Source organism: Eptesicus fuscus, chromosome 14 (genome assembly GCF_027574615.1).
Source record: "Eptesicus fuscus isolate TK198812 chromosome 14, DD_ASM_mEF_20220401, whole genome shotgun sequence".
Taxonomy (NCBI): Eukaryota; Metazoa; Chordata; class Mammalia; order Chiroptera; family Vespertilionidae; genus Eptesicus; species Eptesicus fuscus.
This window is the reverse complement of record NC_072486.1, coordinates 2,730,035-2,752,229: the sequence shown is the minus strand read 5'-3', so window position 1 is coordinate 2,752,229 and position 22,195 is coordinate 2,730,035. Positions and strand designations below refer to the sequence as shown.

The following is a 22,195-nucleotide window of genomic DNA, read 5'->3' as shown; positions in this document are numbered from 1 at the left end:
GCAATCATGATACTGTTGTCTGTCCCAAACCCTTTTTTGTGAGAAGTGAAAACTTTAAATAAATACATGTCAATGGTCTTTAGTTAAAGGGAGACTAGGAACAAGTCAGCTGGCATTTGTATCAGTTAGGGTACACACATGCTCCATCCGGAGACAAGGCCAAGCACGGGGTCTGCAGGAGAAGCAGCAGATGTGCACATGTTTCTGAGCTGCAGAGGTGGAAGGAACGCCTGTCTCTTTTCCTCTGCCCTCTAAGTCTCCGCTCCCTTTCCATCATGGCCTGACCCAAATAGAGAACCACACGGGGTGGGGAATTATTGGAAATAGAGTTCCAGCCTCGTTCAGTTGATGTAGTAAAGACCTCAACTGTTTGAAAATATCGTGCAATAGTGCGATTTAAATTGTGTTTTGTATAAACAAGATCGATTTCCAAACAGGAAGCTGCACAATGAATGCAGTGACTGACCGAGCAGGGAGAGATAAAATGAGATTAAATAGGACTGTGCTTTGCTCCCTGTCCTCAGTGACAGTTTTCTCTGTTCCGTGCTCCTTGATGTGTATACCAGGAGATAAGGAGTCTTGGCTTGTCGCAGTGTGGCACTCACAACTGTCTCTCTCCTTCTAACATTAAATCCAGATTTCTTTGTGTGTAAACATCTCAAAGTTGTGAAATTATGTTTTAGATAATTGCACCACATCTCAAAACATGACTAGGCTGGGTATAGTGATCGCTCATAAAGCCTACGTGTTGGCATCACTTTAGTCCAAATGAGCTCCCCCTGGGTTCACTGGTATTCCCCCTCCTTTCCCATGGGCGTTGTGATAGGGACTGCTGACTTGTATGGCAGACGACCTAGGTTTGAATCCTGGTTTTACCCCATACTTAGCCATGTGACCTTGAGCAATTTTCTGTGACCCAATTTCCCAATATGGAAAATAATAATAAGCATTGCATGTATTTCTTTGAGCTGCTGTGAGAATAGAATGGGTTAAAGATGGAAATGAGTAGGAGAAAGAGGACCCTGTATGGAGAAAATTTCCAATGAATGGTTGCTTTTATTTTAAATCCCACCTTGACCTGAGCCCTCTCTGCCACTCACTGGTAGAGCCGGGCAGAGCGTCCAGGGCCTGGCACAGCTGTGAAACCCACTCTCTTTGTGCCTGGCTGCATTGTTAGCAGGACGGAATTAAAGGGAAGTGCTTCAGACAGCTCTGAACCAATTTGTAGTTGTGTGTATCTTTGACATTAGGCAACCTTATCCGGTCTTATGGTTTAATTACTATAAACAGTCTGAAAAGTCCCTAACGTGTTTTTCCATTTTGAACTCTGGTCTCAAAATGTTCCCAAATGTCTTCATCTGAAAGTCTCACCTGAATGCAGGATTTCCAAAACAAAAGTCACGATTACCTTTCTCCCCACATGCATTTAGAAAAACCCTAGTTCAGTAAACAACACTGCAGTTGCTTTATCTGAAATTCAAGATGGATGAAATAAGTTGCTTTGCTGCAGGCATCTTACCCTGATATCCACCTTTTTACCTGAGTGCTACTCTCTTCTGCATTTTCAATGCACCATCTTTATTGACTCCTTAATATCCTGTATAATAAAAGCCCAGGGACCGAACAGCAGAATGACCAGAATGACCAGTCGCCATGATGTGCACTGACCACCAGGGTGCAGACGCTCAATGCAGGAGCTGCCCCCTGGTGGTCAGTGTGCTCCCACAATGGGAGCGCCGCTCGGCTGACCGGGATGAGCGGTGCTCCCACAGCTGGCCAATCCCCACAGGCCATGCCCCCACAGGCCAGGCCTCTAGTTATCAATAAAATAGTCTCAGTTTTCCCCCATTCTAAATAAAATCTGCTAAATCTTCTTCCAACTATTCCACAGCTGCCTACCCCTTCGCAATTTGAGTTGTGGTGATTATTTTCTATTACCCAAAGTTTCCTGTTCCTCACTTAGTACCATCATTAATCAAAATTAAGTCCATTTTTTTTTTTTTTTCTCCCACAGACTAAAACAGTTCTTTTCAACAGCAACTTACTTGTATTTAATTTCAAAGGGTAATTTTTCAGCCCCTTCTTAACTGATGTCTTACAGAAAGATGACATTTTTGATGCTCTTACTGCATCCTCCTTCTTAAACAGTAAGCTCACTTTGTTTTTTTGCAACTCTTACACTCTCCTAGTCTTCCCCATCTCTGGAGTCTTTTGATTTTCCAGCCTCCATTTCAGACTCTTTCATGCTACTTAGGGTGAATGTTTCTCAAGGTTCTCTCGTAGGTCCTCTTTTCAATTTGTAAAAACTCACTGCATCTCATTCATTCATCTATAGGCTGATGAATAACACCCAATTTCCCAAGGCTAGGCCCAGTGTCCAACTACATCTCTCCTGAGATAGCTCATCCAAGCTTCAAATTCAACAAGTCCAAATTAGACTCATCATCCCTCCTCCCCTTCACTTTTGCTCTTTGCCCAATGTGTCCCCTTCCACTGGATGGCCCATCATTTGCCTCCTTCTCTCTCCTCTTCCACAGCTCAATGATCAGCAAGTTCTGTCTTACGCTAATGCAGTATTCCGGCTTTTCCCTTTATATGTTTGTATCTACAACTCAGGTCTGGCCCACCATAATGCCCCTCTTACTTATTACACAAATCTTCATTTTCAGAGTTTTACCTCTAGTCTTTCTTTTTCCCTCTGATAACCTATAAAGTCATCAACATGATTCTTCTAAAATGCAAATGTTAACATTTCAACCCCTCTTATAAAAGTTTTCAGCTTCTTTTAATTTATTCTCAGGTTTAAAAACCGACTCATTACATTATTTGCAAGTTTTTTTCCCCTTACTGAGGAGTCCTATACCTACTTGCTACAACCCCGTATTGTACTATCCCCACCTAATATTCTACTCTATTTTGAAATGTCCTCTGTTGCGTGAGCTTACCATTGCCCTTGCTTCTCCTGAGGAGACTCATGCCCAGGTCTCTGTCTGACTTACGGCTGGTGGCTATTCCTCGTCACCTCAGTCGCTATGGAGGGTCTTCCTCAGTCTCTAGAAATAGTTCTATCTCTTTTAATTCTTGCACCGAATCTTGAACTGTCCCTTATGCAGCACAAAGAAAAGTTTAATGTTAGTGCCTGTTGGACTATTAATCTTTACCAAGAGATGCCAAGCGTGAGGAGGGGGACAAATCACGTACCTCTTTCCCATCACAGAACCTCCACTGCTGAGCCCAGAAATAGCATTTAGTTGTGGCTTAACTATTGTTAATGAAATTAACCAATGACTATATCCTACTCTATGTTAGTCATTCTTTTTTTTTTTTTTTTTTCAATTTCTCATTTCATTCAGAATATTACCAAGGAGTTAGTTTCATCAAAATGTTTCTGGTCATTCTTTTTAATGGGACATTTGTGGAATTCCTTGATAATATATGACTTCAGTTATCGTTAGGAGTTACACAGTATTTACTAAAATAGTGGGCCATCGTTTGCCTTTAAGGTAACTAAGAGGTTTTTAAAACCATGAATAAATTTTGAGTTTTATCAAACAGCTTTTCTAAAGTAACAAAGCTTAATTGTTAGGAGCCTTCTGCATATTTACAAATTACATAATTCTGGGCAAGTTCCTGCATTGCTTTGTGAAAATGTTTTCTTATCTGTGGAAATGGACATCATTACAGTAATGAAAGTATGTGAATAACACATAGAGTAGGCCAAGTAGCTGGAGTCAGGCTATAAAATACTGGCATTTAACATTTCTTTTAAAATATTTATCTTAATTGTTGAAAGTATTACAGATGCCCCCTTGGATTTCCCCATTGAACCCCTCCTCCCCTCTCCCATTCTCTCCCTAGGCCTTCGCCACGCTATTGTCCGTGACCATGGGTTATGCGTATATGCATATAGGCTCTTTGGTTAAACTCTTCCCTCCCTACCCCCCATCCCCGATGAGAATCCTCAGTAACATCTCAATGAAGAGGTGGTCCCACAGACAACAAGTGTGGCTCATGAGCATGAGCATAAGTGGATCAAATTCAATGGAGAGGAAGGGATTTGATGCTGAGTTGATCTAAGAAAATAATACATACCCTTGGCAAAGGTAATACTAAGCCAAGACCTTTTTACTGTTGGGGCCTCAGAGTAAATTGTCAGAATGTTTTCATGGATAGTCTGACATTATCTGTGAATTTCTAAAACGGGCCTAGCCTTAATCCAGCATTTCTATAAATTCACCTCACAGAAGCAAATACAACACAGGGAAAAAGTAGGTGTACAGTTGTAATACAAATAAATAATTCAGTAATGAATAAATAATAATACAAGAATGAACTCATTTAGTGTAATTACAACTGTAAACCTACTTTTTCTCACCCCTGTAATTGTACACATTTCAAATATGAATTAAGGGGTATTATTAGTAACATTTTAGTAAAATTTTGAAAAAGAGGTAAAAATATGGGTTTGTTAAAAAGCATGGTACACAATACAAGTTGTGACGCTGTAAAGAGTGTAGAACCGGGTGTGTCCATAAGGAAAGGTGTCTGCAATAGTTTATTAAGAACTAAAGCAATACGTGGCTGTGATACTGACTTGCAAATAGATTTTACATTATAATGAAACCTGCCACCATGTCTTTCATTCCTGCTTCACCAGTCGATGCTCAAAGTGTAAAAATAGCTCATCTTGACACCCACCTACTTGCAATGCTCTGAGGACTTGTCCCTTTTAGCATACTGAAGACAACGCTGGTCAGAACCTGCCCGGCTCCCATCCAGCCCTCCAGAACCATCTCAGAACAGAACTCGTCTCTCTGCACTGCAACCTCGCTGACCTCCGCTCTTTCCATACCACCCCCTCCACTCACAACACTGGGTCCAGGGCTCACCCTGCAGATCTCAGGCAAGGTTCCATCTTCTAAAAGGACGTAAGTAAGCAAACAAATTCCTCAGTCCTCAGATTGCATCTCATTCCCACCTTATATGCATCCATAGATCACGGATGCCCTCCGCCCCCCCTCCCCGCCCCCGAGTCTAGCTGTTACACTGTGAGTCTTTGATCCACATCTGTCTGCTCCATTGGGTTATGAACATCCCAAGGAAGAAACTCTCCTATCCGGCATTATCTATCTTTATCATCACCACCCACACGCGCTCTGGCATACGCATTGCAGGGACAGGATTTCATTCTTGAATAAGAGTGACCTCTATTTGCTGCTCTAGGGACCAGTCATAAGAAAATGTTCTTGCAAGATCACTTCATGCAGATCCTTCTTTCCTCTCTGGGGTAGTGCACATTTTGACCAGTTTTACAATGAACACGCATTTACTCTTACTATTAGGAAAATAAAAATATGAGGCAGATCTGTCTGTGTAGAACTTGCCGGCCAGGCTGCAGGCTTCCTGAAGGTAAGGGACCATGCTGACTCTCAGACATGTGGGACTGAACAAACGTGACACAGTGTCCTCCCTGTACACCTGGAATAGAGTATGTCAGCCACCTGATCAGACATGTCTTCGCATGTTTCTGCAGCAAATACAGCGCACGCTGTCGCAGCCTCATCGTCAGTATCTCCACCCACTGCTGTCCTTGTGCTGCAATGAAAATGACACGGTCCCTATGGAAGCACAGTTGATTTCTTTACTGAATCCAGTGATTCCCTGTTGTCCTTTTTATGTGTGTATATGATATTATTTTTCTACGTTTCTCAAAGAGAATAACTAAAGTGGCTTTTTTATTTTTCTGACTGTCTTATAAACGGATAGCTCAGAAAGCTGTAGTCAAATGAATGTGAAGAATCATGGTTCAGGCAATTTCAAGTTATTGGCATGCTAGTGGTTTGCAGATCAGCCCCTGTAAGTGTTCATCTAGAATTTCAGAGGCTCGATGGATTTCTGCTTAAATTGGCTATTTGCTGCAGATGGACGTTGGAAATGGAAAGAGAGGAGCGCGCACATCTTGAAGATGTACCCCTGGGAAGTGCGCTGTCTCGAGGTGATGACTGAACAAAAGGAAGTGGATGTCGGAATGCCGTTCACAATTGCGAACGCACTGGAGCTAATGTTAAAGCATTTGTGTTTGCAAGAAGGCCACCGCTGCCGTCCTTTCAAATATCTACCCTCGGCTGGTTTACTCCAACCTCATTTTCCCCGCAGGAAAAAGGCAAGCCATGGCTAAGTCCTGGTTCCAGTTATATTGCAGTTGCTTAAATATTCCTGACTCCCAGGGATTCCTGACTTATACTGCTATAAGGTTAAACTGTGTGTGTTTGTGTGTGTATGTGTGTGTGTGTGTGTATGTGTGTGTATGTGTTTGTGTGTGTGTTTGTGTTTGTGTGTGTGTATGTCTGTGTGTGTGTGTGTGTGTGTGTGTGCACAATGACTGATGCACAGCAGTTTACTCACTGAGTTGTCCTACAAGGTCTGGGGGATCTAAAGTGCATTGCTAAATGTCACCAGTGGAGGACAGCAGGGTGTCCTGTGGGGGAAAGTGCATGGATTTGAGTGTGAAAGAAGGAAAACAGACCTTCTTAGGAAGAGAGACGAGAAAAATGCCTCAGTGACCCGGACACACTCCAAAGGGGAGTGGACAGGGTGCTGTGATGGTCCCCAAGTAAACCCCCAGGCAAATCTGAGGAGACACGTGACAGGAAGGTCAGGGACAGAATCAAAGGGCTCCGAGCATAGGTTCACCGAATCGGAATAACGCATAAAGCAAGGGCAGAGGGACAGAGAAGAGGAAGTTACACGTTAGTCAGGAAGGGCCACACCACCTGACTGCTGTCACTCTGGGGGAGAGTTGAGCAACTGCTTAAATCAATCAGTTATTATTCAGTTGCCTTTAAAGACAAGTGAGTATAACTTTTAGATTCCTGATGCACCTGAGAAAACTGTGTGCGCAGAAGGTCATTGGTGGCGTATGTCTTGTTCTCTGCGCTACATCAGCCCCCCCTGGACAGCTGTAGTTCAAGGGATAGCACACCGTTCCCCACACATCCTGGTTCTTATCAAGACACAAGGCACAAAACACCTGGTCGCAGCTGTCACTCGCTTACAGCCTGCTGAGCAGCTACCACGTGTACATGCTCGTCGCGGGTGGAGAACACTGGGGTCCATCTGAACATCAGCAGTGGGTGGCCAATTGGCGGATGCAATAACTGTCATGAATAGTTGATGCCTCAGGAATAATTGGTCACTTCACCCCCCACTTTTTATCTATTTTTAGCACACATATGTGCTCTTTAATTTATCTTTGTCTGATATGGCCCACAAGCCAGTGGCTCACTCTCTCTCCACAGGTTACCTACATCCTGGGTTTTATCCATCCAACTTGATGTACTTGTTTTCTATAGCGGAGTGAATATTGCTAAAGGATATGGTAAACTCGTAACATTATAGGTTAAAAAGGAAGAATGGAAGGAGAGAGTGGGCTAGGCTAGGCCGGATGGTCTGGCTATCCATATGTGCTCACAGCTGCTTCTGAATGAAGAGCCTTCAGTGCAACCCAGCAGCTATGGCCAGAAATGCGTGGGCTGTGGAGTAACGCTGGAGCCAACACAGGCATCTGCAGGCTGGCCAGTACCATGGGAAATGGTACATGAGCCTGGACTGGTATCATGGAGGCTCTGGTTTATATAGCAGGTTACTAACTGATCCTGAAGTTCCTCCAGGCCCACCACCTGGTTAGTAGTGAGTAGAAGACAATAGTATCTATTAAATGCACATGTATAAAGTCAAATGTTAATTTGCTTTTACCTTCTTGCTTTCTTACACAAAACTCATTTAACAATACAATCCAGTTTTTAAATCTACATGTTAATGCTGTAATTAAAATATTACAATCCTATATAATAAAAGGCTAATATGCAAATTGACCAGACAGTGGAACAACAGGTCGCTATGATGCACACTGACCACCAGGGGGCAGACACTCAACGCAGGAGCTGCCCTCTGGTGGTCAGTGCACTCCCACGGGGGAGTGCTGCTCAGCCAGATCCCTGAGCCAGGCTCTCAGCTGGAAAGCACAACAGCGGTGGTAGAAGCCTCTCCCACCTCCGCAGCAGTGCTAAGGATGTCTGACTGCCGACTTAGGCCTGCTCCCCATGAGCAGGCCTAAACCAGTAGTCAGACATCCCCTGAGGGCTCCCAGACTGTGAGAGGGCACAGGTCAGGCTGAGGGACATCCCCTAAGTGCATGAATTTCGTGCACCGGGCCTCTAGTTTTATTAATATTAGGTTATTTTTGAATTTTACATTGTGATGAAAAGATATTATTGGCTTGTTTGGAACCACCTTCTGTTATCTGATCTATTTCATGACTGACCACACCTTCCCTGTTTGTGTGTTTCGATCTGACTCATCTATCAGTCAACTAGAGCACAAGTTAAGATATGTACATAAGTATGTGGATAAGTGAAATAACTTTTTCCTGGGAGCATTCTGTACATAGTTTTTCTTAGTTTTCTTGTGCATAGTTAGCAACTCGGCTTGATGGGGCTATATTTGGCAACAACCTACTCTACACAAAGCTCTGTGTGTATTTTATTATCTTTGGTCCTTAGTGCTTTAAAATAAAAATCTGAAACTCTTCTTTTTTTAAAAAAAGCATATTTTTTATTGTTGATAGTAAAATGGGAGACATCTGAAACTCTTCTGACTTTAAAATGTATTTGTTGATTTCTGCCTGAGAGCTCCTGGGACTCCTGTTCTCAGGAATATTGCAATGCAGGAGGCGCGGGTTTCACTCACTGATCTGGGCGTGGGATGAGTTAACTTTTGAATCCGGAGCACAGAGCTTTGGGAGAGGCACTTGCATTGCCTTGCTTTCCTTGCCAAGTCTTCCCTTGCTAATGACCCTTTCTTTACTCAGATCATTCCAATTGGCCACGAGGAAGAGTTTTGTTATTTATCCTCTGAGATTCGTATTTCTTCTTTCATAGTTTTTATTTTTACTTATTATAGAGCTAATACCTTTTATTTCACGGACTTGGTTTTGATAGAAGTTTATCTGTGTCCTTTGCCTTATTTCTCTATTTTGGGTTGGACATGTTAAGTTTGATCCCATACAGGGTATTTTAGTCAAAGAAAATTCTCACTTTATGAATTCACAAGGGCTTTGAATTTTTTTAAAGTTTATTTCTGCTTGTTTCTTTCTAGGCAGAACATAGAGTTTGGCCCTAATTTATTCTTGGTATGTTTATCGTTATCCTTGACAAGCTCTGCTTTTGTTTCCATTTTTCTTTTTCTTTTCTTTTCTTTTTTTAAGGCATGGCAATCTATGCCCCCTCTCTGAGGGAAGGGGACATGTCTTTCTCTGTCACTTGTGATTCCCCAGCATCTGTAGCAAAGCGTGACGAAGATGTCACTCTTCATAACTGTTAGTTCATAAAGAGCACAGGGAGGGTGCCCCTGAGGTCACTGCCCAGGTTTGGACTAGTGGTTCAGATGCGCTCGGAAAACACATTGGTCCACAGAAGGTAGCTCAGGTTCAGCATACAGCATGGGATGGCTCAAATGGCAACCAAGGTGTCCCGACGCTTGAAAAAAGTCCACAAGGTGAGACTGTGAATTCTGATCAACAAAACCATCAACTCAGCTTTTCACCATGTTTCTCTTCTAATGTTTGGTGCTGTCCTACAGGCGAGACTGCACGTTTTCGTCTCTGTATAAAAGGCACAAGCAAATTCCAGAAACTACCAAACCCTAATATTTGAAGTGGATGTTCAGAGGTACATTTGATACTGATGAAGCCATATGGAAAAATGAAATTTACTACCCAGGGCTGTTGAATAAAACCAAACAAAACCAAGCATTAGGGATAAACGAGACTATACAACTTTCACTCAAAATAACATAGCTCTCTATAAATAATATGGCAAAAAGTAAGGGTCTATTTCCAGGTTTTTATGAGATTTATAAATCCTATTTATGAAAATGTTATTACTTCCAGCCTATCTTTAATCTTAATATATTTTTCTCCCAGAATAGTCTGATAAGACCCGCAAAAGTAATATAAGTTCTTAAAAGAGCAAATATTTGAGGGACTTATTAATATTAAATAAAACACATTTACCAAGTGTGTCATCAAGATGTAATCTAGAGAATAACATTAGGTTTAATATTTCCCATTCCAGTCTCTGCAGGCATTGATCATATCCATATCTCTGTGTGGGATTTTATTAGTGAACTTGAAGGGATGATGGGCTATGTTTTTCATGTTGCATCTGATATTGTAGTGACTTTATTAGAGCTGATGAAATATATTCATAGTTAATTCAGTTGATTAAATGCATTTTACTCACGAAGTTACAATGGGTCAACTTTCTTTAGAATAATTCTCTGTCCCATTGTCTAGCATGGCCTGCTAATACCAACTAATCAATCAGATATAGAAACACCCAAGGGCAATTGTAGAAATGTAGAGACAGAGTGATTTAGGTGAGTTACATGGATTAATGCCATCTAGCTACGTCCTGTGATTTCATCAAGTGCTATAAGTACATCCACTGTGTTCCAGTGAATTCATGACTTATAATGTTGGAATTTCATTAAATGAAATGATATAAACTTCAGTAGCAATTTATTAGTTTTTTAATTAAAAATGGAAAAGATCTGTCAGGAAGCCAATTCAGTCCATGACTTACACTGAGACTTAATTTCTTCAATTGTCATTCTGTTCAGACACTTAGCACTGGGGTGACTTTACCCTTCACTTCAAGGTGTCATTTCACCATCACTGTATATAGAGTCTCTCCTTTTATTCAATTATCAATCATTCCCCTTGGCTACCAACACAACTGCATTGTCTTCTGTTGTTTTTTGTATTCAATGTGTATAATTCCAATTCATCTTTTACACACTGGTTTTCATATATGTTTATCTAGAACATCTGTTTTATGTTTTAAACTTATATTAATTGTCCATCTTATGAATGCAATTCTCATTCAATATCATGTTTTTAAGATCTTCCATTTCGCTGTATGTGGTCTTAGTTCACTACACTGAATAGTATTACACTGTATGTATATACCATATATTACTTGTTCACTCACATAGATAAAGCCACCAAGTTATCTAAAAAGTTTGTCCCTGCAAATAACACTGTGACAAACATCCTCCCACACAACTCTTGGTGTGTTTGTGTACGAAAGTTTATTCAGAGTTTATACTACGTGTGTGTAGTGTGTGTGTGTGCGCGCATGTATGTGCTGTGTGTTTATGCAAAGGCACCAAATATATGCACATTTTTCCATATGGAAAGATACACCAAATTTAGGATACATGTGCTTGCGATGAGAAATGGACAGGTATTTAACAGATGGAGTAAACAAAGAAGATCACAACAAAGCTAAATTGAACTTAAATAAAAATACCTGAAACAAAATGATACAATAGGAATAATAATTCTATCTTGGAAGAGTGTACATAAACATTTTTGTATTATTCTAGGCATCTTTATATATTTTTAAATTTGGAGAATTGATTTCTGCTTTTGAGAAATTTACAATCTATGACGAGATACAGCAAGAAATTTCAATATTGCAAAACATAATGACGAGTCCTATATTAGGAATCCATGCAACCTATACTGTTCACATGTATGTGAAATATAAGGGAGGGTGACCAAAAATACATGAGTGAAAATACACTTCAAAAATAATATACTTATGTGAATTCTGGATGATTGAGTCCTAGGGTGCTAGACATATGGAAAAAAATGCAAAGTATAGGGAACAAGTTGAGAAAAGTATGGAGTTTGGGTACTTTTGATAATCTGATGGAAAATAAGTGTCTGGAACAAGGTTTCATGGCATGCTAGAGGCAAGGTGAGACTCAGAGTTCATCAGGGGGAAATTCTGCCAAGTTATGTCAGCCAATAGTGAAGCTGGAAGACATATCCGTACTCTGTGGGCCAATTAAAGGTGTGTGATGTTAAGAGAAGTGAACTTTAGAAAGATAAACACCTTGCATCGGGGAGCTGTTGGAAATGCCTGCCACTCTGATCGAGACACTTGACGATAACCTTTTCACAAAGCTTCTTTCAAGTGGCAAAGCACGTACTTGTTCTCTTCTCATTAATCTCGGCATGCAGCATGCCCACACCCGCTGGGCTCTCCAGTCCCAAAGGGGCAGAAACAGACAGGAAGAGGAGCAAGAGTTCTGCTAAGTGGTCTCTGCCCTGAGAAATTATGTCTTATTGATACTTCCATCCACAGGAACAAGTAAACCGGACACAGCGCTCCATTGGAGGAAGAAAATGTTGCCCATGTGCTGTGTCATTCATTCGTCCACCATGGCTGTAAATGAGGAGTAGCCATGTCAAACATTCTGAACTTACACATGAGTGAAGGCCTCTCGTATCACCCTTCCTCATCTGAATCTTCATTGTGAGAGCTTTGAGTTCAAAGAGAAAGAAAACTCATCCCTCAGAGAAGAGAGGACACTGGGTGTGATGTGTCTCCTAATTGTTTTATCTTGAGTAAAACATACAGGACTTTCTCAGAATAAAATAAATAATGATAGTGTCTGTTTTTTGTAATTCTGACTCCTCTGCTCAAAGTCACTTAAATTAAATAATGAATCAAGCTTGTACTTAACAAGGAAGCATAGTCACCTGTTATTTCACAAAGCAAGCCCCCAAACAGCAGTATCCACATGGTAAACCAAAGGATACATCCCCTTCTTCTTAGAGGGCCACGTAGCTTTCTTTGGAAAGCAAAACATCAGCCTAATCTCATTAGAAATATGTGCAGAGAGAAGTAACATCTCAGAACTGAGTGTAACACTAGGAGTGTTTCACATCGGGACGTAGTTGAATCTTAGAGCAGGAGGATGAAAATATTAGGATTAGAGGAGGTTCTTCATTAGGAGAATGGAAGACATTCAAAACTTGGGTCCTACCTTTGCCCCTGCTTGTTATCTATGCCTACGTAGCAAAGCGCCCTAGAACTTAAACAACAATGGTTTTATTATACTATTAGCCCTACACACGAATCCATGTGCCAGTAGCTCTCTGCAGGGCCTGGCCGCTCCACACCCGCTGCCCAGATGCTCTCTGCGGCCCAGAGGCCCATCTGCAGCTGGGTGCGGGATGCTTTACTCGTTGCTGCGGTGACGAAGCAAGCATTCCGCCAGGCCGCTCACGCTGCCCACTCTCAGTGGCCGCCCCCTCAGGACTGGGGGACTCTGGCAGGGCTGAGAGGACTGGGTGCCGTCATCTTGTGGCTATGGACACCGCCATCATTGTGATGGAGTGATGATTAATTTGCATATTACCCTTTTATTAGATAGGATTTGTGGGCTAAGATCTCCATGGAAAGCTTAGCTGGGCAATCCCACTCCACATGGTTGCCTAAAAAAGATAAGGTTGTTAAGATAAATATTTTACAGCAATAAGAAACTAAAATTTCTTATTTTTAAAGTATATTTTTATTGATTTCAGAGAGGAAGGTAGAGGGAGAGAGAGAGCTAGAAACTTCAATGATGAGAGAGAATCATTGATTGGCTGCCTCCTGCATGCCCCACACTGGGGATCAAGCTCGGAACCTGGTCATGTACTCTGACCAGGAATCCAACCAAAACCTCCAGGTTTATAGGTCAATGATCAACCACTGAGCCACGTCGGCCTGGCTAAAATTTCTGATGTTTTGACTGAGAAAGGTAGTGAGGATATAACAATATAAAATGATGCTAAGTTAAAAAAATATTATTATGGAGTAAAAAAAAGAAAGGATTTTGGTTTAAAATGTTTAGTAACTTAGAAATGACCAAAATTTTCTGATCAGAGTAAAAAAACCACACTAAATAGTCTTATTACCTAAAGAACATTTTCCATCAAATGAATACCAGGCCAATTTTATGAGAAATCTACCATCTGTACTTGAAAAGAACAGATACATTTCCATTGAAATTGTCCCTAAGACACACAAAATAATCTTCAAAAAGCCTACAGGATAGCATCCCCAAACATATATATACCAACAATGATTATATTATGTTTGTGGATTAAGATTTCCATGCAGAGCTTAGCTGGACAATCTCAATTATAATATTGAATATTATATTTAATTTTCTGTATACTAAAAATAATAAACTCATGAATTTTATATCAGTAAATGATTATGCGTTATCACTTTAAAATAGATCAATATAATTCATTATATTAACAAATGATAGAAGATGAAAAAAATTATTGGCCATGGAGTTACATAAATATATTTGATAAATTTAAATGCATTTCCATTTAAAAAAACTCTTGGCACTCAAGGCATAAATGAATTTTCTTGATCTACTAAGAACATTCATCAGGAAATACAGAAAATATCAGAGTTAATTAGGAACTATTATGTAATCCCATTATTGTCAGAAAAGAAAAAAAGTCAAGAATTGAGATTCATAAAAGTAACTTTAATGGTGTTTGGTGACCTTGGTCAAGTTCATTAATAAAGATAAAAAGGCGAAGATGTAAAGGAGGTAATACCGGTGCCCCTTCGGGACTTAAAGGGCAGTTATGCATTCCCTCTTGGAACTTAGATGCAGCCGCATTGCTTGCCTGCTGGCCGCTGCAATGTTAGTAGAAACGCGTTGTCTCACGTCTGCGACCGAGACAATGAAACGCCAGCGTGCAGCCTGCTGGCCCTTGTCCTGCCACCCAAATGCAAGCTCAGGAACTGAAATGAAGAGACCCCGAGACTGAAGAAGCCTCAATGTAGGTCAGCCAGGCTCCTAGAGAAACGGGGAATAATGGAACATAAAGGTTCTTTGTTAACTGCAAAGAGCTTGCTTGGGCCATTTTTACTGCAGAAAAACCTCATTGAACCTGACTAATATCAAATGCAAAACAATTTGAAAGGAAGAAACACACAAGTTCAAGTATTTGGAGGAAATGTGATGATTTACCTAAGAAAGAAAATAATAGCTTCCTTTATTTTTTAACTTCTGAGTTTAGCAAGGTGGATAGAGTGATGGTCCCATCTAATATTCTACAGAAATCTCAATTTTTAATTTAAAAGTAAAAAGCATTCACAAAATGTACTAGAATAAAAGATCATATGCATAACAGAAAAAAAAACCAACACAACAACAATAAAAACAAAACTATGATAGATACACACATGCAGAGAGGGTGGGAACAAACCTTGCGAAAACTAAGCACACATTTATGTAGACGAGTATCAATATGTGTGTATGGGTACGGATACGCATCAATATACAGAGATCACACTGAATAATGTCATCATTATTCGCACTACTGGCAGAAGCAGAGAGGCGCATTTAAAGTGGTTATGATCAGCCCGGCCAGTGTGGCTCAGTGGTTGAGCGTTGACTTATGAGCTGGGAGGTTGAGGTTTGATTCCCAGTCGGGGCGCATGTCTGGGTTTTGGGCTCCATTCCCAGTGTGGGGCGTGCAAGAGGCAGCCCATCAATGATTCTCTCTCATCATTGAAGTTTCCATCGCTCTCTCCCTCTCCCTTCTTCTCTGAAATCAATAAAAATCTATTAAAAAAATAAAGTGGTTCTGATTAGAGAAAGGATAGGATAGGACAGAGTCCAAAGCCAGCTGCTGCTGCGTCGTGTAAATCAATCGTAGAGGCGCTGAGTGACATGTACTCGCTGAGTGACTTTCTGGACACATTTAATTTATCCGGCTCAATAGCCGTGTCTGTCAAGTGGGAACAATTACTTGCCTGACTCCTAGGCCTTCTGTGAGTATTAAGTCGCCTGAGTCGGAGCTGAGCGGGTTCCTTCTATAACAGGCCTCAGGAACACAGGGTTAGTATTGGCCCATTGTGAATACGCCGTAGTGGCTTCCCCAACACCCCGGAATCCAGGAGGCAGGTTGACAAGAGGGAACAGACTGGGAGACTAAATCTTCTTTAAAAATCCGCATAGAAAGTCACTCCGCAGAGATCCCTTAGATGTCAGGTTTCCTCTGTCTCCCCAAGGAGTCTGAATAGAGAAAACAAACCCCCAATTCCATGAGACCCTGGCGTTCACTGCCAGCTCCCCCAAGCTCGGGACTTGGGGAGAAACAGCCAGGCAGGAGGGTGAGCCGGGCCAGCAGGGCGGTCTGCCTAGAGCGGGAGGCTCTGTGACCCCAGGCAGTGAGTCTGTGATCTCGCCTGGTTCTCTGTCAAGGGATAATTGCAAGCATTGGAATGTGAAAATGCAAATGTTTCCGAACTCCAGTTATTTGATCTTTCCCCCTCTTCTGTAGGCAGCGTTTTAAAGCTAAATTGAATAATGGTGCAAGTCTGCTCACAGGATCATGTTACCAGGCCGCGCCTGCTGCTCCTTCAGTGGGTCAGGGGCCAGCTCAGGAACGCATTTCTGCTGTCGTCATAATAAGGGTGGGAACCTCGGCAGGCCCATCTATGTCACCCAAGGTTATTGTAATGAAAAAGAAGGGCAGATATTTTTAGTATAATTTTCACGCTCTTAAGTGAAATCAATGCAAGACAGTTGTGTGACAAGGACATATTATCCACTCTGATTACCTGGCTGTTTAGAGCACTTTAATATTCGGGCGAGTTCAATAAACGTGTAAAAAGAGATTGACATACCTTACCCTGCATTTCAGAATTTACGTGAATCTTCCATTAAAAAAAATTATGTCTGTATTTTAATTGAATTCGAATGGAAATAATCCAACATATTGTGGATAATATTGAAACGTCTCCACTAAGAACATTTTTAAATGATCTGCGTAAAGATGAGAAACTTTAATATTTTGTGTAACAAGGTATCTGATTTTAGCATTGATTAAAACCATATCAGGGTAAATAATTTCATGTCAGGAGAGAGATCAATTGAGAAGAGCCATCGATCTATGGCCAAGTAACTTTGGATGCTGGAGAGCAGATGGGCAAGGGTAACTGTTTAGTGCAGAGACAATTGAAACCCGAGTTTTTGTGGGGAGCCAGAGTAAGCAGAGTTCAGTACCCAGGGAAGGTGGGGAGGGGGGCATCAGGAACTCACAGCAGGGCTGGGATAGATGATGGAAAGAAGGGTCCAAAGAGTCTACCGGGATTAGCAAAACTCAGCCTCCCCCTCTCTACCCCATCCCTTCCCCACCAGGGACGACTACTCACTCCTTTTTAGCATACAACTGCACGTTTACATTCTGGGGAGATTTTACCTTTCACTTTTAGTTTTTTAATCATGTGGAAGTAAAAATTAATAGGAAGTAAGAGACAGGAATCCAGTTTTATTTTTTCAGACTTCCTCAATTTTATTTATTAATATATATGTCCCCTATTGAATTGTATTATCATCTTCAGAGTATAGTATTTTCATGTTCTCCTGGACTTGTCTTTGAGCTATCTCTTATTTTGTATGCTTTCCTGAAATGTCTGTATTGTTCCATGTTTCTCTTTGTTCCAATGATAATATGCACTTTTTAATACTATTGCTTTAAACGTGTTTTATATATGACTAGAGGCCCAGTGCACGAATTTGTGTGTGTGTGGGGTCCTGAGGGGTGTGTGTGTGTGTGTGGGGGGGGGGAGGCCAGGACACGATTGGCCCTCTGGGTGGGTGGTGGGATGCCCTTGCTGGCTCAGGATCTGGATCTGTCCCACTGACATTCGCGCTGGTTGTTGGGAGCCACCCGGCGGCGGCGGCGGCTTTTATATCCTTTCTTCCTTGAGGAGCATCTAGGGAGAGGAAGCGGCCACGGTGCCTGAGGCCAACTTCCAGGAGGCCAGTGGTGCTGTCAGGATTATGCTGGTGGCGCTGGTCTGTGGGTGCTTGGCCCATTCTCCGGAGATAGGACCTGCAGGACTACTGAGGAAGTGAGTGTCTGCTGCTGGGCCTGAGGGCTGCTGGGATGGGTGGGTCAGCTGAGCAGCGCTCCTGCTGTGGGAGCACACTGACCATCAGGGGGAAGCTCCTGCTTTGAGTGTCTGCCTCCTGGTGGTCAGTGCATGTCATAGCGACTGGTTGTTCCGGTCGCTTAGGCTTTTATATATATAGATAAGTCACATCTCCTCTTTTTCATGAATCTCTTCCAGGTACTTAGCTACACACACAGCTATTTGAGACACTGTACACTTAGTTGAGATGAAATTTAGATGAAGTTTCTGAGAGTTTCCAGTTGAAAATGACGAGTTCTTATCAATGGCAAGGGCCATGAAGCTGCTGCAACGTCTTCTCTGTGGTGTTCATGCATCTTCTTGGTTAATAACTTCCTAGTTTGTAATTCTATTGCTTCACTACATGGCATCTTATGTTTTCTGAATTAAAATTGCCAGTATACCAAACTTTTATAGTTAAAAAGATGGAAACATTTCTGACCTCGCTAATTTGTTCAAGGAGGTTGTCCGCTATTTCTGTTGGTGTTTTCAATTAGACAGACGACTGTATTATCTTGAACTAATGGGAGTTCAATCTCCTTCCTTCCAGGCTGCACAGCCCTTGTTTGTTTTCTCTATAACATTGGCCAGGAATTGCACACTATGCTCAATAGTGGGGGAGATGGGGCATGTTTGTCCTGCCTTTAATTTTGAAGGGAATGGTTTTATTTTCTCTGTCTATCTATCCATCACCTATCTATTCATCTACCCATTTTTCTATCTATCTTCTACTTAGTGTCTATCTAATATAAAATCCATGCAAGACTAAGGGAGTTAGATTTTCCATTTCTAATTTGTTGGTTTAATTTTTAATAAGGTATTAAACAGGTTTCTTTTTCTGCATTGCTAGAAATAGCTATATTTCTTTTAATTAATGTAGTGAATTACATTTTTTTAACCATCTTGAAATTCCTGACATAACCTCAATTTATTAAGAATGCATTTCATTTCATTTGTTATTATATTTAGTTAAGATTTTATTTATGATTATCATAAATTTATCATGATTATCATATTTTATTTATGATTTTTATATTTATATTCATAGTCAAAATGATAATTACATTCTACTGTCATTACCTCTTTTCAGGTTACACTAGAGTCAAAAATTGAAATTGGCAGCTATAGTTATTTTTCACTTTCTCTTTTGCATAAGATAGGAATTTTTTTTAATTGGTAAAATTTTTCTATTAAATCATCAGGTTCTGGGGCTTTTAGGGGCATGGGAAGGTTTTCAACACCCTTTCAATTTCTTTAATTGGTTATTCAGGTTTTATAGGCAGTTTTGTGCCAATGTTGACACATGCATTTCTAAAATCTACCATTTTTATCCACGTTTCCAAATTTTTTAGCATTTACTTGTTGATAATGCTGCCCTGTTGTTGCTGATGCTCTTCTTTGTCTGTTCTCTCTTTTTACACTCATCAGCTCATTTGTGAGTCCTTCCTCCCTCCCTTCTTCTCCCTCCCTCCCTCCCTCCTTCCCTCCCTCCCTCCCTCCCTCCCCCTTCCTTCCTTCCTCTTTCTTTCTTTCTTTCTTTCTTTCTTTCTTTCTTTCTTTCTTTCTCTCTCTCTTTCTTTCTTTCTTTCTTTCTCTCTCTCTCTCTCTCTTTCTTTCTTTCTTTCTTTCTTTCTTTCTTTCTTTCTTTCTTTCTTTCTTTTTTCCTTCCTTCCTTCCTTCCTTCCTTCCTTCCTTCCTTCCTTCCTTCCTTTCTCTCTTTCTTTCTTTCTTTCTTTCTTTCTTTCTTTCTTTCTTTCTTTCTTTCTTTCTTTCTTTCTTCTTTCTTCTTCTTTCTTCTTTCATGATCCATCTTGCTAGTATCAAATGCAACCCACTAATACAAGCGACAACACTGGTCCTCATTGCTCTGCCACCTCCTACAGTTGGTAATGGGTCCAGGCCAACACCAGATTCCTGCAACTCAGGGAGGGGAGAGCCACACCAGCACCTGGACCCTGCCACCAGCAGGAAGGGTACTCACCATCCACCAGGTACCAACTAGTTCTTCCTCCTCAGGGCTGTGGGGTGTCTTACTTCTAATCCTTTGTCACTCATTATTTCCAAAGTGTTTTCACAGCTATATAAAGTCTAATTCCCATATAAGTTTTTATTCCATAACTAGAGGCCCAGTGCACGAAATCATGCGTGGTCCCTAGGCTTAGCCTTCGATCAGGGCCATCTTCCGCCTGCTCGCCAGTCCCCAGTCCAGCCCCGCCACCGCCACCCACCCCGGTTCCTCGTTCGCCATCTGGTGATCAAAAGAACAGCCCACTCTGCCTTAAGTGCCTTGTGCCATCAAAGGGCACCTGGCCCTTTGCTCCCGTTAAAGAAGTAAAATAAACGCCCTCTCTCTGCAGCTCATGTTTCCCGTAGACCCTACTACCGACCAAATGGCCGCCTGGCCTTCACATGAACAGGAACAGAGGCGGGTCCTCACAGCCTCCCGGGTCTGCTCACTGACTGGACTCATCAGCTGCTGGAATATAAATCTGTCTCCCAGTGGGTTGTAGGTACCATTCTTCATTCTGTTGACACATCAGCTCACAATAAATACAGGGCATCGGATAAGCTGTCACTGACCAGTCAGCATAATGTTATGGCCTGAAAAAACCTCTGTTATTAAAACTGTTTTCATATAGCATAATGTTCCTTTTTGCCCTCTTTTCCATTTTTTTTTAATCTTACATTTTCTTTTAAAGTGTGCAACACAAACCAAATGCAGATTTCTCAGCGCCCTAGTTTCACTAGAGAATTGAACAAGGCTGTTATTTTCCTTGTTTTAAATAACTGTCCTTCTATATTTTGAAGATTATATAATCACTTTTTTTTGGTAGTTGCATTTCTGAATTGATTTTTTAAAGGAATCATCTAAATTTCCTATTATTTAATTAGTCATTTTGCATAATTGCTATATAGCCTTGCCCTAGTCTTGCCTTTCATATTTTTATCTAAATGATTGATAAAATTTTGGAAAGGACATGGCCAAGGATAAAGCCAGTGGCACTGTGTGGGCACCCGTCTTTACGCATTTGACATTTGTCCATTAATCACCTCTTTGGGTTGAGTTTTTCAATCAGCTACTAATCCATCACTTCGATATTACACTTTTCTAAATCTTGTCCACAAATGCCTTGTCTGACATGATTTGTTCTTTGTGGGTCTATGTTCACCTCCTTCTCCGAGGAACCATCTTTCATCTTTAATGATGTGTTCCTTAGAAAGGAAGGGATATTATGCTCCAGCAGCAGTAAGCACAATCTCTGCCCAACTTTTCCAAGTGTGATAATTATTTGCCAAACTTCTAACCTGTAGCACTTCTAAGTTTCACCAAGTTTCTGCAATTGTTTTTGAGAATATGTCCATGGACTCATTTGAAGAGTATGTAAGTCACTTGGATATTAATCCATCGGCTTTAGTAGACATTGGAAAGAGTGATGGGTGTTACCAGAATTCTCGTCACCTGTCCCAGGTCTCTAAGTCTTCTTCCTAGTGGTCATATATTTGTTTCTATCTGAGAGTAATTCCAGAAACTCGTTTTCTCATTGTCAGTCGTCAATGCAACAAACCCGTAGCCACATGGTTTCCAGTCATTGCTGAGATTATATCTAAAGTAGCTATTATTTCACCCTGCCATTCTTATAGTCAGCTTGTTTACTGAATATAGATTAGTCAAGGAAAATATAATTTAAGGTTTATATGTTACAATGTCTCCACTAAACTTAAGCAAGGAAGACAGCTCTTGTCATGGAAAGAACACTGAATGTGAGTTCAGGTATGTAAAGGTATAGGACTACACCCAAACTCTTCTAGTTCTTTATTTTGATTGGTCATAAGGTTCATTGGCCTCTAGTTTGTTCTGTAAAGTTTTGACTTTTTTCTAATATAGAGTCATATGCCAATGATAACACTATGTAAACTACCTTAAAGTACAGTGTAAACCGGGACTTTAAACAATCTTGTTATTGCTATTACTTAGCAATATAAAGTTGATATAAGAAGCAAGAATAGGTGCTCGCTTCGGCAGCACATATACTAAAATTGGAACGATACAGAGAAGATTAGCATGGCCCCTGCGCAAGGATGACACGCAAATTCGTGAAGCGTTCCATATTTTTGCTAATTGTCTCTGGTGTAATCAAAAATAAATACGAGAAATTAAGATAGGGCTGGCTTAAAAAGCAGGACTGGCTTCCAACACTGAGGAGCCCTGGAATGAAGCTGAACTGAAATACCGCCCAGACTGGGAAAAAGGCGTACCAAACAGAATAATAGAGGAAGTGAATGACAGCCGCTACTGCACATTTTAGTCTTCCTATTTTTTAATTTTCAATTCTTTTTTCAAT

At 41.0% G+C, this 22,195-nt stretch overlaps 1 non-coding gene across 1 annotated transcript; it reads left to right on the top strand.

Moving 5' to 3' along the window:
* Nucleotides 1-21,860: 21,860 nt before the first annotated feature.
* Nucleotides 21,861-21,967, top strand: LOC129151543 (U6 spliceosomal RNA). The gene has a single exon (XR_008558199.1). It is a non-coding gene; the product is annotated as a U6 spliceosomal RNA (small nuclear RNA).
* The last annotated feature ends 228 nt before the right edge of the window (nt 21,968-22,195 follow it).